The following is a 15,162-nucleotide window of genomic DNA, read 5'->3' on the forward strand; positions in this document are numbered from 1 at the left end:
AAGGATGGGTCATCGGGTACTTTCAGGAAACTGTGAATGGTGCTGTCCCTCTAGTGGCGAGTGCCGCCACAAAGCGTTTTAAAATATGTGGCGACCATCGCCACTTAACAACGACGAACCCCGACCGAGACCGTTGTCATTTCGCACCTCGAAAAGTCTCGATCGGGGTACTTAGCTCTACGCGCGACGGTTACCATAAACAAGCGGCGCCGAGCTGGCCATGGGATTTTCCAGTAATTATCGAAGAGACGCGATGAAAATCACATAGGCCAAAAAACCCTCTACCATGCAGGCCGAAAAGGACCCTACGTGGTGGGAATGCAAGCAGAGAAAGACGCAGTCGACGACGACAACGCGAATCGGGAGCACGAGCTCGAAAGCGAACTTAATAAGTGTGCGATGATTGGTTAACCACGTCCCAACTATCCCACAAATACATTACGCCAGTTAGACTAGCAAGCTTTTGATAACATATATATTAATTTTTATTGTTCGTTGAATTTATTGTTTTGTGAATGGATTTTATTGCGACTGGGTACGTCTGGAAACAAAAGATGTAATTGCGAATATTCGAGAATATTTTGCAAATTCATGCATAAGAGTGTTGTGCGTCTCCGTTTATGCAAGTGCCTGGGGAAGCAAGGGAATGTAATGGAAATCCCAGGACGAAATCGAGAATGTTCGATGAGTTTTAAGTTTGAGTTGAAGAGAAGAAATCGGGTACTGTGTGCACTCAATTATAATTACGCTTGTTTTCGCTAAAATCTTACAATCCTACGACAGTAATGCATTCATAAATGTCATCGATATTCTGCTTCCATAAAATACAAATCCGAACGTGAAAAAATTCTCTTCCCTACTGTGTTATTCGTCTGTAAATTACGATGTGCACCAAAACATTAGGTTATTAATTGTATAAATAGATTTTTTAAATCAAGTTTAGATTATGTGGATATCTATTTGGCGAGGGTTGTATGTTAAAATTTGATTTCGTTAATTTTAGTAAACAGGCATTCCATGAGTTAGTTACTGGGCGTGTATAACCATTTATGTTTCGTTTAATTAAAAATAATTAGTTGCAAAATAAATATTGCACGCTTTTATAAGCCGTAATTGTTCAAGGACAATGTTGCGTCGGAATTATTACGACAACATTAGCATTCGAGAAGAATATTTATCTGACAAAATAGTGAGCTCAATTGGTGAGCAACGAACCGCCTCCGGAACAGTTTTAAACGATTGAAGACGAGGAATTGCAAACACTTCTGAATGAAAACTCGGCACGAGCATAACCCGATATTTCGCAACGATAACTCGGGTACTCGACAGTCGAAAGTATTCCATTGTCTTTTCTTTTATATCGGTGTTCATTTTGCACTATTACTATTTTTGGGTCGAGTTGCCCTAATGTGGAATATTTTTTTAATGGACACACGTCATCTATTTTCAGAATATTTATAAAGATTTAAACGTTATAATTTTACTGGCAACTCCATGCTCTTATAGTGGTAATAGCCAAATTTAAAATATAAGAACGATTTATTTGTTACGTTCAGTGAGCTCCTAATTTCCGACGTCTAATCTGCTGCTCCCAATACGGACTAACGTAAAATATCGTATCTCTGCTTAATCTCCGTTTACTAGTTACAATAAATAACAAGCATAGCCGGTTGCATTCATCATCAATAGATAGCGATATTAGGATTCAATCTTTAATATTGTATAATACTTTTTCAGATTTGATAGATATTTTATATTAGGACAATTTACGTTTAATATATAAAGGTGAGTAATATGCTTCTAAAACTATTCTGTACACTGTACCCTCTTAGATTCTTAACCCTATTATGATCTTTGACTGATTTTTTTATTTAATTGTGTTCTTATTTCTTGAAATAATTTCCTTGTCTTCAAACTGTGGCGGCTACGATTCCGAGTATTTTCTCGTCGTAAATTTTCTAGCGAGATAACAATGCGTTCCCACGACACAGCGCAGGCCTGGTCACCGCGGGTTAGCACTTGGCGACCAGGCCCGCGCGCTTCCTAAACCCGATACCCCGTCTGGTTCGTGTCCATCATCTGGGCCAAGTAATTGTTTCCTTTGAGATTTCGTCGCGACTGAGCATTGCCCAGTCACGTACGGCAGATCCTTAAACTTGGTTTATATATGACCAATTTCCGTCCGTTGCGTTTCGTGGAAAAGTTCAATCTTCCCGTCCGTGCATCCATCCTTTGCATTCTTGGTTTTCCCATCCTCTTCTGTACGCATTTTTAAGGGACGACATTTTCGTCCTCGTGATAGTTCGGTCAGAACAGTTCAAGCAAACAGTTCGGTTAGAACGATTCGGTTAGAATAGTTCGTTTAGAACAGCCTCCACATTCGTTTAGAATTGTGAGGTCGATCAGAGTTTTATTAGAGTCGCGTAGCGACGTGAAGGAATCGTGGCCATAGCACCGCCCCCACTATTAAGAACTTGTTATTCCACTATTGTTTTGTCTGTTTTATTAAAATTGAGAGCAAAAAGGTCGAGTGTTATTCCTTACTCCCGGTGCATCGTCCTCAAAACAATCATACAAAAGCTTTAAATAATGGAAACTGTGTAATTTGTATATCGATATTTCATTTTGTTCCAAATGAAGAATTCGTGTAAAGGTTAATGCTCCATTCCTCTACCTGAAAGTCAGAGTAAACAAAGTTCATGTCCGTTACTTTTCAGTAGAGCAAAACCAACAGCGATTAAATTTTACTTATCAGTGTGGCGGCCTTCCGACACTCGCCGCTAGAGGGACAGCACCGTTTACACTTTCCTGAAAGTACCCGATGATCTGTCCCTAATATCCCAGCGCCTAAGGCAGGGCCTGTTAGGTAGCCTTACTGATGAGTCCACTAGCAGGCCCAGGACGAAACGTTCTTCCCCTCTCCTTTCCTTCCTTCCTTCCTCTTCCATTTTCTATAGCAAACCGAAGCATCGTCGCTTCATCAGAAAGTCGACTTTTTTATGATGTGTGATTTATTATATAATTAAAAATTTAACTTTCCTAAATTACGTTAATCCTATGTGCACCACAAATAGACACAAAAAACTAAAAACTTTCTTTTCTGTTGTTATGAAAAATTTGAGTCAATCTGGCTATGAACGAAATTAACCGATAATGTTCTGTGGAACCCAGTTAACATACATCACCCGATAAAATAAAAAAGCCAGCAGGAATAAGAAAAAGGAGTAACTTTGCAGCAAGTACGATTTTTAGCTACAAATTTATCATTGTTTATTTATTGCGTTCAAACATTAGCAACTAAAGTGTCACTACTAACTTTTACGGATCTTTCGTACAAGTTTCATCAACTACCCTTTAACTCTTTACATGCCACGAAAAGTGGTGCCGCGAAAATGAAAAGCGCAGAACCGTCGACGAATCTACAGCGACGAGCACCACGCGTTTAAATGTATTCAAATTAAAGTTGATCCTCGAGGATCCTCCGTGGGGGTTAACAATTTTCTCAACGGGGGTTCACGTTCGGGGCGATCGTGTTCCATCCGCGCCCGAGGATCTTGCCGACAAGGCTACGGGATTTCCTCTAGTCTGATTTACATTCGGCCAGCTTAATTGGAGAAACGGAAGCGTTACCAGCCTGTGCTAGTCTACGCTAAATTCCAATCAGCGTTACGTCGGCGGTCCCGCGCAATCGCGTGTCGTTCCGGTCTCACTGGAGAACGCCTTAATTAATCACACTTGTCTTTCTCGCTGTGGAACGTATCGTGTGAGCGTTCCATCTTCGTATCTCCGCGTAACAGCTCTGTTGGCTAATGCCTCCGTAGAAGGGTCACAACTTCAAATTCTGCCAGCTACGTTTGATCATTGTCCGAGAATGCTAATTATAGGGATCACGGGGTGCGGAATTTTTGTTCGCATTGTAGTATGATGAAATTTGTTTTTTTTTCCCCCGTTTAAAGTAGCATCAAATCAATTTATAGATGGGTTCTTTAAGTATATGTTTATGATGATTGTTTTTCTATTGTGGACAACTGATTGGATTAGTTGTAGTGTATTTATTTCTTTTAGAAAATTTTTAGACGTCGCACCAGTGGACTGTTTTGGTTATTTCTTTTGGACCATTATTTATTTGGTGTTTTCTTCTTTCTCTTTATTGAAACTGTTGCATATTGCTTTTGAGGGCGTGTACCGGGAGTAAAGGATGACACTCGACCTTTTGCTCTCAATTTTAATATAATAAACAACAATAACAATAGTGGTATAAAAAGTTCCTTATAGTGGGGGCGGTGCTGTGGCCACGATTCCTTCAAGACGCTACGCGACTTTATTGGAACCCTAAACGAATTTGCAATTCTCAACTAATGCAATGAATGTTCCGAACGAACTGTTCTGACCGAACTGTATGTTCTAAACGAACTGTGCGCTCTCAACGAACTGTTCTGACCGAACTATTCTAACCGAACTATCGCGAGGGCGAAAACGTCGCCCCTTAAAAATGTATACAAAAAAGGATGGGAAAGCCAAGAATGAAAAGAATGGATGCGCGGATGGGGAGAGCGAACGCTTCCACGAAAACGCAAGGGACGGAAATTGGTCATAAGTAATGGTTAAGGATCTGCCATACGCGACTGGGCAATGCTCAATCGCGACGAAACCTTAAAGGGAAACAATTGCTTGGCCTGAATGATGAACACGAACCAGACGGGTATCGAGTTTAGGAAGCGCGCGGGCCTGGTCGCCAAGTGCTAACCCGCGGTGACCAGGCCTGCGCTGTGTAGTGGGAACGCATTGTTATCTCGCTAGAAAATTTACGACGAGAAAATACTCGGAATCGTAGCCGCCACAGCTTACCAGTTGCATAGGTGAAGTGAGTGTGATTGATCTTGTTTAGCAATACTGGAACGTTATCAATTAGAGTCCTTTCTATAAGCCTACCTCTTTTACCTCTCCTATATAATTCCCAGACATTGTTGTGACCGTTGAAGCCGCCAAGGATAATAAATGGTTTAGAATGTTGAGGTTGTAAGTCCTTTAGACCGTTGTATTATAAGCTATCGCTGTTCGGAATATATGTATATATGTTAGAGAGTATGACTCTGATTTGTTCGCCAAAAGTAATTGTATTGGAGAAGTATCTTCGTTTTGTGAATCTAGCTTTTTGAGTAAATTGCAATTCTATCACTTACGGATTGGAATTGTTATGATTTATTTGGATGGACTTTAGAACTTCATTAGCATCGTTGGGATAAATGAATACTTGTCTACGGAAGTTAAGTATATGTGAGTAGCTCTGGTCGGGGAGACCTACTCTTAGACACGAAACTGAAGATTCTCTCTTAACATGAAGTTTGTCTAGGATTACTCCTATTATGGTGTGAGTAATTGTGAGGTATACGTGATAACGTAAATCATCCTCCTAGATATAGGATGATTCTTTTGCGATTCACCAGGAGAGGACGGATTTCGATCGATTGATTAGCAATGATTGTTTTTGTGTACTTGTTTGTTAATTTATCAGCAACACCTTTACTGGTAAAAAAGCATATGTATTTTGTTATTAGAAATTGCGGAGCCAAAGCGAATGTTTGTCGGAGAAGTAAGATTTCCAACTGCTTTGATATAGTCTATTAGTCCAGTTCCGCCCATGGCTTCGAAAATTATAGCTTCATCTTTTTTGGAGAACATTGTGTTTTGTGTAGCTGGCTTTCAATGAATTTACGGCAGTGATACTTTATATTTCTGGAGATAGAGCATGACTCCTGTGGTAAATAACTCTTATTGATAGACTTTGCTAGCTAGTGCTTATTATTTAAAGCGAAAATTGATTTAACTTGGATATGGAAACAATGTTACAGGGTTTTTGTGTCACTGTGAACTACTGCATTTACATTTACCAGCCCTCACTCGTCAACGGTTGACATGGAATTGATTATACAAAGCGATTAAATCTCTTTTTAATATATATGTATGCATATAGTATTGTGGCGGCTTACAAAAAGTCTTAACAGCTCTTATTTAAGAGAACAGAAATTCTATTAGAAGATTCTATTATTTTCATGCTATTACTAATTTGCCCTTGAATTTTGATCAATCGTGTACGATTTGCATAAACTGGACATAAAATATTGAATGACATACAGAGAAAGAGATCGAAGAAATATCGAATATCATAGAATATTATTAAATTCTAACCGCATTATGGTAATGAGAGCTAACGAATATCAGATACCAAGTACGTAGTATGAAATATTAAGCATCGAGCGCAGAATATATTTACCATCGAACCTGGAATACTGAATATCAAAATTTATCATTAAGTATGTTATTTAAAAAGAAAGAAAAAAATTAAAAAATATATTTACTATTGTCAACATGAAAAGAATAATCAGAATAAAAGAAATCAAATAAGATATAGAAGTGTACAATATAAAACGTAAAAAATGGTAACTTGTTCATTGAACACTAGCTATCTTGCTAAACTTTGGCGAACACTTTTCAAATTTGGAAGCTTTTATTATTAATTATTATTTTCGAGTATGTGCGTGCCTATTATTTTTCACCCGCGATACAAAAAGGTGCTGTACGCTTTTCTTCGTTTATATTTACTTCTTCTTTTAGTTTTTTTCCAATTATCTCCAAATTACATTCGTCACTGACGGAACGAGAGTTAAAACTATGCTCATCGTGAATTGATATTCTGTGTGCAGGTTGCGTTGAGAAAATTGATCGCAATCGGATAGTAGGCTGATGTCGATACAGGAGTCGGTATTAAAATAGGAGATTGTTGTCTCGCGGGATTCCCATCATTCCATGTAACTCTTCATGGTGTGTAGCAATTAATTTGCTCTGTTGTTGATCCTTCGATTGCGCCTTAATATGGTTAATGTTAAGTCGCCGAACGTATTGAGGAGAAGATTGTTTTACATTCTATGTAGCTTTCTTTGTAATCATTCGTTAATATATGCAACCACAGCAACGAAATTCTTAGGAATCTCGTGTTTGATCCATTGACAATAAATTTTGTAATTGTAATTGTAATTTTGAAAGTGGAGATTGAATAAATTTTATTTTCTAATAAAATTATATGAAATACGCTTTTTTTTGTCCAACATACTATCGAGCCACTACTAGCCAATATACCATAATTAATTATTTATTTATTTATTTTTGTGAACATTTTAATACAACAGAATAGAATGGCTGTCACGGTTACGTAAATTTTTGATTGTAAGTAAAAAATATTTCGTCATGTTAAGCACTTGATTAGTCTCTTTCGTTATGACGAGTAATATTCGAATATCAATATTGCAGATACTCGACAACAATTGGAGATAATAACAAAACGTTATCAATATGTGCTTCGACTGTTACTCCGTTCTGCTTGGTTCGTTTGTAATATTATTTGTATATATTATTTACTTGGGCTATTTAAAACCATAAGCGAGTTCCTGAGATATCATCCAGATTGATTGTGTTAGTAGTAGTAGGAGAAGACACAATTTTATGTCCCATTAAGCGTCAATATCACCCCCAAAATGTGCTATACATCAATTTCAGGGTTAAAAAATGTCCTGTTCAAAGATCAAGTACAATTTATATATTAGTATCAATTGCAACTATATACTTGATAGTTGCTATTCGGTGAGTTCGAAAAATCGAGGGTGACTAAAAATAACGATCAACTCTCATCAGTAGAGTATGACCAATAGAAAAGGACTTATGGGGACGGTGGGGGATGGGTTCAGGGTAACCACGGATGAATCAAGAGTTGAAGCGAGAGAAGGGTGAACGATGCGTCGTTTGAATTAATGAAGATCGCTTGAATTAAAGTGCCGCGAGTCTTGTTGAAGAGACTCGCGGACGGAGATTCTCTTGGAGGCTCGACTCGCTGCTCTCAGTTCGGAAGAAGAACGCGTTGAAACGTCCTAACGGTCTGGCCTCCTTTGAGATCTCCTATTCGTTAGGGTCGCATAACGAAACAAAGCTTGAGGACTGAAAAAGATGGTGGCGCCATACATCTTATATGCTTATACAGGATGATGCATTGAAATCCGAATGGTTTCGTTGTTAGTAGCCATATGGAGACATTTACTCTTCCATTTTCTCTCATTTTCTGTTTTGACTTTTTTATTTCTTCAGACTTCGAATATATTTGAAAAAATTCTGAAATAATTATTATAGCACCTAATTCACTATATATTGTGAACGTGATCCAAGTTTAATCGAATATTTAAATATCTAAAAATATCGGAAATTTCTATAGAAAGTTTAATAAAAATTTCGTCTAAAACACAACGATCTACAATGTCAGCGGATGGGAGTTTAAAGGGGAACCCTATATATTTGTTAATATATGTAAACAATAATTCAGAGAAATATTTTGTCGCTTAAAATAGTTAATAATAAGTTATCCTAAGCAACTTTTCCATAAGACCACCAATAACCGGGACGTGTAAGTACATCCATTCAAGGTATCAGCAATTATCAAGCCAAGAATAATCGGTGGTGGAATTCTTTAGAATCGTGGAATGAACGGCTCGTTGAATTTTCATTTATTATAATGCTGCAAATCTAGGATTATTATTATAAACACCGAGGGATGCCAAGGAATATATTTCATGTGGGTATGAAAAATATCTCATTATGATAATTAATGGATACAACGGGTTGTGATTGCAACGAACGGCACGCAACTGATGCGGAAATTTATGTTTTATGTGCGCCGATATATTAAGGAGCTCCCGAATGCAGCTCTAAATTATATCGATCGATTCGACGATAAGATGCGATACTTCTACGAATAGCCAAACGAATAGTTTATAGATTTAGTCCTTCTAACCTTAAAATTTTACAACTTGAGGTGGGTATATTCACTTTTTTCTATGCACTTTGAGAATTAAAGATTTGTGATAATAAAAAATGTTCATTGGAAAGGAACGTCACCAGTTTGTTACTTGCAAGAGAGAGAGAGAGAGAGAGAGAGAAAGAGAGAGAGAGAGAGAGAGAGAGAGAGAGAGAGACTTTATTTTGACTCCGTGTATGTCTATGCATGCATACCTGTGTACGTTAATCCTTCTGCTCCTTGATTTTCGTTAAGTGTTAACAAATTCATTTGTTGGGAGTTACAGTGTTTTAGTCAGGTTTTACGTTGTTGCCACATCATTTTCAACAGGTTGGATGAATATGGCTATCATGAATATGTATTAAATAGGTCCGTTTGGTGTAGAAACTTCGCGATAAACTGTCAATGTGTCGACGGGGAAATTGTGTTCTTTCCACGGCGAAATTTCGAATGTCACAAGGGAACGATGATTTATCGATAAATTATTATACTTGTTTTGCTGGTGACGACAGCATTTTAAATCCGTTTTAGAAACCGAGGAATATCAGCTTTATAGGTCATCTCGTATTACCAACGTCGTATATTGTAATAATGCAGTTGAAAAACAGCTTGTTGATAGAGTTTTTTAAAAGAGTTAAACGCTACATCGATGTTTCGAAGCGATCAAGTTATTTGAAAATGTAACATATTATATATTCTCTGTACGTTCGTTATTATACTGTTGAGAGATAAAATTTTATTATACAGGTTATCGAGGGTAATTGGTACTTAAAAAAAGCACAATTTTATAACAGAAACCAACAACTTTCCTTGCAAATTTTGTAGACCGGACATCTCGTTGTGCTTGTACTTGTGGGAAAATGCGTATTTTGAGACGGAACCATTTTCAAAATATTCAAGATTCTGTCAGAGGAACGAAGAATTTTCCAAAGAGTATCGGTTCAAACTCATACAGCTGAAATTTCGTTCAGAAGTATTTGCTATTTTTAACGAATCTTTAATATGTGATGTAACCTAGCATTTCCAACGAATATTATAAATGAATGCTATTATTCTTCCCATCGTGTACATACATTCTTTAATGGTATCGAACTATGTATAACACAATTAATTAAGAGCACTAGAATTTATTTAGATGCCTCAAATTACAGTAGAATACTTGTTTGGGAAACCAGTGGGTGTGGTTGAATGATACTCGGAAGTATATAACAGAATAATTTATTTCAACAAAGACAGATTAAAACTCAACGCTAGAGACGCTCAGCACGTAGCTCCAAGCTCACTCTAAACACACTAATCCTGAGGGCTCGTTTCCCTCACATTTTATCTGCTTGTCGCCCCCTCATTTTGATGCCGAAAAGGAGGGGGCACGTTCGCAGAAATCATCCTCAACCCTCGAAGACGAAGAGAAAGTTTGGAGTCAAACATATGTTTAATGTCTCCAGTCTCTTCGCTTCGAGGGTTAAGTATGCTCTTCCGCCCTGCGCCACGGGGTGCAAAGGCGACTACGGTGGTCGCCACACTTGAAAGAAACACGTATCGAGGGCTACAAAGTAGCTTTGTTATTTTGTTGAAATTAGTTTTTTTCACTTTTATTAAGAATATGTCAGTATTTTTTAATATCTATTGTTCTAAACATTTCCTAAAGCAGTGACTATATGTATTGTACTTTCTAATATAGTACAAAACAGAGCGTATAATATTCCTAGAGTAAAATAAATATTCTATACAATATAACTATTATTTTTCCGGTTGGTTTACATTAACAAATTCCTAATTTCCAAAATTAGCACTATATATGAAATCAATGTTGCAGAATCCATTTTTTATGTATTTTTACAACAATATCTAGAAAACGAGAGAGAGAGAGAGAGAGAGAGAGAGAGAGAGATAACAGTTAGCAATAACTATCCGTAAAAAATAATTAAAAAAAAATTATTATTTTAGTTATATACCTGCACTTTATAAGGTGCACGAATATTTTTGTAGTATTGAGATACCATTTGTACAATCCTTTTCTTAACTATTATTCGTAATGGCTCAACAGCTACCTATGCTTGACATTCACATACCGTAAAGTGACTTAGATCAAGTCACAAAAATGTTCGTATGTAATTTCATAATTTACTGAAAAATATAAAGCTTAGAAACATAAAAGTTATTTAACAATCCAAATTGAACAATTTGAACATTTGAGAGAAAAATGCTTAGAAGATTGCATAACAAACGAATTACGATTAAATTTAAGAAATGGTAAACATTGAAGAAGTGAAAGGCGGCTTTGTTGCCAACGCTACGCGAAGAGTCCCCGCGTTTGTTTAACTCGGCAGTGTTTACCGCATTGCGAGATTATATCATGGTTTATACTGCATTGCAGCGAATGTTTAATGGAGTGATGCAACAGCGAGAATATACACCATAGGTGTGTATTGCATTTGTACAGACGTATACGTGTACTTAACCTACTCCTTACCTGGAGACCTTTAACCCTTGAACTGTGACTCTACTGCATCGGCAATGCCTAATTACGCAAGCACCAGTAGACGGTGTGCGCACGGATGCGTATCATCTGTGTGTATCAGTTTCAACTGCGTAACTTGAAAATTTGATAGACGTGTCGATTTTTCCTGCACTAGGGGCACCGGGAGTGCATATTACGTTACATTTCATGTTACAATGTACAGATGTGGGAGAGACAGTGGATAAATGAGAAACCGTTGCATCTGTATTTCAGAGTACATATATAAGTTTAGTTATCGGTACGTTGGCATTGTTTATGATCACATCTGCCGTGAAATCATTTGTAATAATCTGGGATGTACGAAAAATCATTTTACCACATGTTAAACATTATAGTCCCAAGGACGCTTATAAAAAATTCATCCGTTCCGTTGCATGTATTATTCGTTATCAAGTAATAACTGTTTGAAATGAACAAGAAACAATTGATGAATAGGTAACACCACATCAATATTTTAGTTGTTCGCGTGGCAGAAAATTTGGCCACTTCCTAATACTCTTTTAGTTATTTCTCAAATTATTTTGAAAAAATTGTTTTCTTATTCTTATTATAATCCTTATTTGATTTTTTTCTACGTTTTTTCACTATAAGTTTCACGAAAATCTGTTTCTAATATTTATTTCTAAGAGTTCAATCAGTTGCTGTTTTGTGCACGAGAACATCTTCCTTAAACATTATTCAATTTGAAGCGTGTTGCTTCGGTTAGCTATAGATAGAATGAGAGAGGGAAGAACGTTTCGTCCTGGGCTTGCTAGTGGATTCGTTAGCGCGGCTACCTACCAGGCCCTGCGGAGATGTTAGGGACAGGTCAGAAAATTGTATATACATAGACATGGGTAGGAAATTGTGTTTTCGAGAAATCGTAGGTGTTACTGTCCCTCTAGTGGCGACTGTTGGAGGGCCGTCAGAATTTCTAGTCCAATACTAATGTTGGAGTAGACTTTATCTCGAACAGATGAAATGAGAATTGGCGATACGATGTATACGATTGTGTGCATTGTATAATTGTAGGACACAAATTTCAATCCGGGGCAAGCTCTTAAAATTGCGGAAGATCTCGATTCGGATGCTCAGAGGAGAAATAAATCGTAGCTATTGTTAATAGATAAATATGAACTTTATTAACAAAACAGACTTGTCTACTAAACACTTGTTCTCTCTGACTCGCTTGCGGTCATGTTCACACAATCCTTAACATTCCCAGACGATCCTGCCCCCAGGATCGCCCCCTGTCGCTCGATCCAAAAATACTCTTCTTTCACATCTCGGCCTCTCGAACTCGGTCGCACGCAGTCACTTCGCCTATTCCCTTTCCAAGCACTCTTCTTTCGCACCTCAACCTCTCAAATCCAGTCGCACGCACTCCAAATCGTTCACACCCTACATAATCTACATCATTCATTATGCAGAACGTGATACACCATTTTATACCTGTTTAGTCACTTGAAAATCAAATAAATTTTACTGGTACGATAATACGACTTCGAGTTTTCACAATGATAAAGGACATGTTCACTTTTGTTAAAATCTCGTAACTAGCCATCCCTCGTTTATTCCTAGTTTCATCTCTTTGACCACTACACCCGTGTCTTACCTTCTTCTTTTCCTTTTTTTTTCATTTACCTCCGTCGATTCTTTTTCTCTCCATCTAGAACTTGTCCCTTTTTACACTGCTCGATATACATTTCCACTTCACCTGCTTTCTCGCGTTTCATTTCTACTTATTCTGCAACCATCGTATTTCGTGCAACATTTATAACGCGCAGGAAACTGCCTTAACGACAGAAAATTGATTATTTTTTACTGTGATACAAAAAATTTGGAATTTATGAATTTGTAGATTTAAGAGATGAAGGATAGGGAGAAAAGGATAAATACGTAGATTAAGAAGGAAAGGAAATTCGTTTGTAACCTGTTGGTATAAATAATACCATCGTCGGTTCGCGTCGGTCTGTGGTTGAGGAAGTTTCGGTTTCCTATCTATCTACACGATAGTCTCTAGCCTACGTATAATAAAGTTTATTTCTCGACTGTATAAATTCTTGCGTATCATTTAGACATACCTTCACTAATACCCAAGAATCGAATAGATAAAAATATTTAGAAAAATTTGCTAAACCATAATGGTCTGTCAGATTAGGAGGGCCATCGCATTCCTTTTACGAATCCCGCGATGATCTTTCATTGTATTCCAATGCTTCTTGTCTTTTAAAACGTAAAATAATTAATTTCCGTTTAAGTGAGTTGATTTTAAATTCGCTATGTTTACAGATATAGGATCACAGGTTTGCTTTGATTCGGAGATGCAGCCAGAATTTGTTCGGGACAAATAAACGATTCGGCCTCGAAGCTCGTTGTGTCACGGAAATTGACTTGATACGTCTAACGTTTACACCGTTTCAATAAAGTCTTTGATGTTGTTCCGAAAGCGTAGATTAGTTTCATTCTGGACGCGTCTAATCGGGTTCGTGTTTGAAACTACGCAATTACGCTTCAGGTAATCAGCGTTCGTGCTCCTCTGGTTAATTTATTGGCTGGCAATAAATTTTCAAACTATACAAGTACGAAGCAATGTTAGTGTTAACGAAAGTTAATGACAGATTGGTAGAATAGCGATGTTCATTAAATAGTTAAACAATCTTAATTGTAATGTTTCATAGACACTATCAATTAATGAGATCGACCAGTAGCATCTTTTATAATTTTCTATAGCGAGAAATAAGATTTCAGAAGTTTTCTGTCTGGTTAGAGTAAATAAAGAAATTTAATTAAATGTTAAAAAGAAAGGAAAATAATATTCTTACCTTTAATAATATTCCTATTAGTAGGTATCAGAGAAAGCATATATAAATAGAGAAGAAGCGCGTAGCTGTTCAAATTTGTTAAATGATGTGAAGTTGAAAATATTGTGGCGACCACCGTAGTCGCCTTTGCACCCCGTGGCGCAGGGCGGAAGAGCACACTTAACCCTCGAAACGAAGAGACTGGAGACATTAAACATATGTTTGACTCCAAACTTTCTCTTCGTCTTCGAGAGTTGAGGATGATTTCTGCGAACGTGCCCCCTCCTTTTCGGCATCAAAATGAGGGGGCGACAAGCAGATAAAATGTGAGGGAAACGAGCCCTCAGGATTAGTGTGTTTAGAGTGAGCTTGGAGCTACGTGCTGAGCGTCTCTAGCGTTGAGTTTTAATCTATCTTTGTTGAAATAAATTATTTTGTTATATACTTCCGAGTATCATTCAACCACACCCACAGGTTTCCCAAAATATGTACATATATTGCTCTTGTCACCGCCGACAGGTCCACGTTATTCTTACGTTTTCCGTTCCGTTCTGTTTTCCGCGTCCTGGTTTATTCTTGTTCAGCGTGATTGTATCTAATTTTACAATTGTATCATAAAATATTGCATGCAAGGCAAACATACTTTTGTGGCGGCCTTTCGACTATCGCCACTAGAGGGACAGCACAGCCTACAATTTCCTGAAAGTACTCGCTAACCTATCCTTTCCAATATATAGAAGTTCTGAACTGTCCCTAATATCCCAGCGTCTAAGGCAGGGTCTGCTAGGAAGCCTTACTGATGAGTCCACTAGCAGGCCCAGGACGAAACGTTCTTCCCCTCTCTTTTCCTTCCTTTCTTTCTTCCTCCTTTATTCTATAGCTACACGAAGCATGCCGCTTCGCTTTATTCATTTGTAATCGTACAGGCATTAAATTCCAGCAGAAGTAATTTCTCGATTTTTGTTCAATTGAAATATTTTCGCTTTATGTCGCATCCCTTTCGTTTATCAATTGAAATA

This window comes from Xylocopa sonorina, chromosome 3 (genome assembly GCF_050948175.1).
Source record: "Xylocopa sonorina isolate GNS202 chromosome 3, iyXylSono1_principal, whole genome shotgun sequence".
In the NCBI taxonomy this organism is placed as follows: Eukaryota; Metazoa; Arthropoda; class Insecta; order Hymenoptera; family Apidae; genus Xylocopa; species Xylocopa sonorina.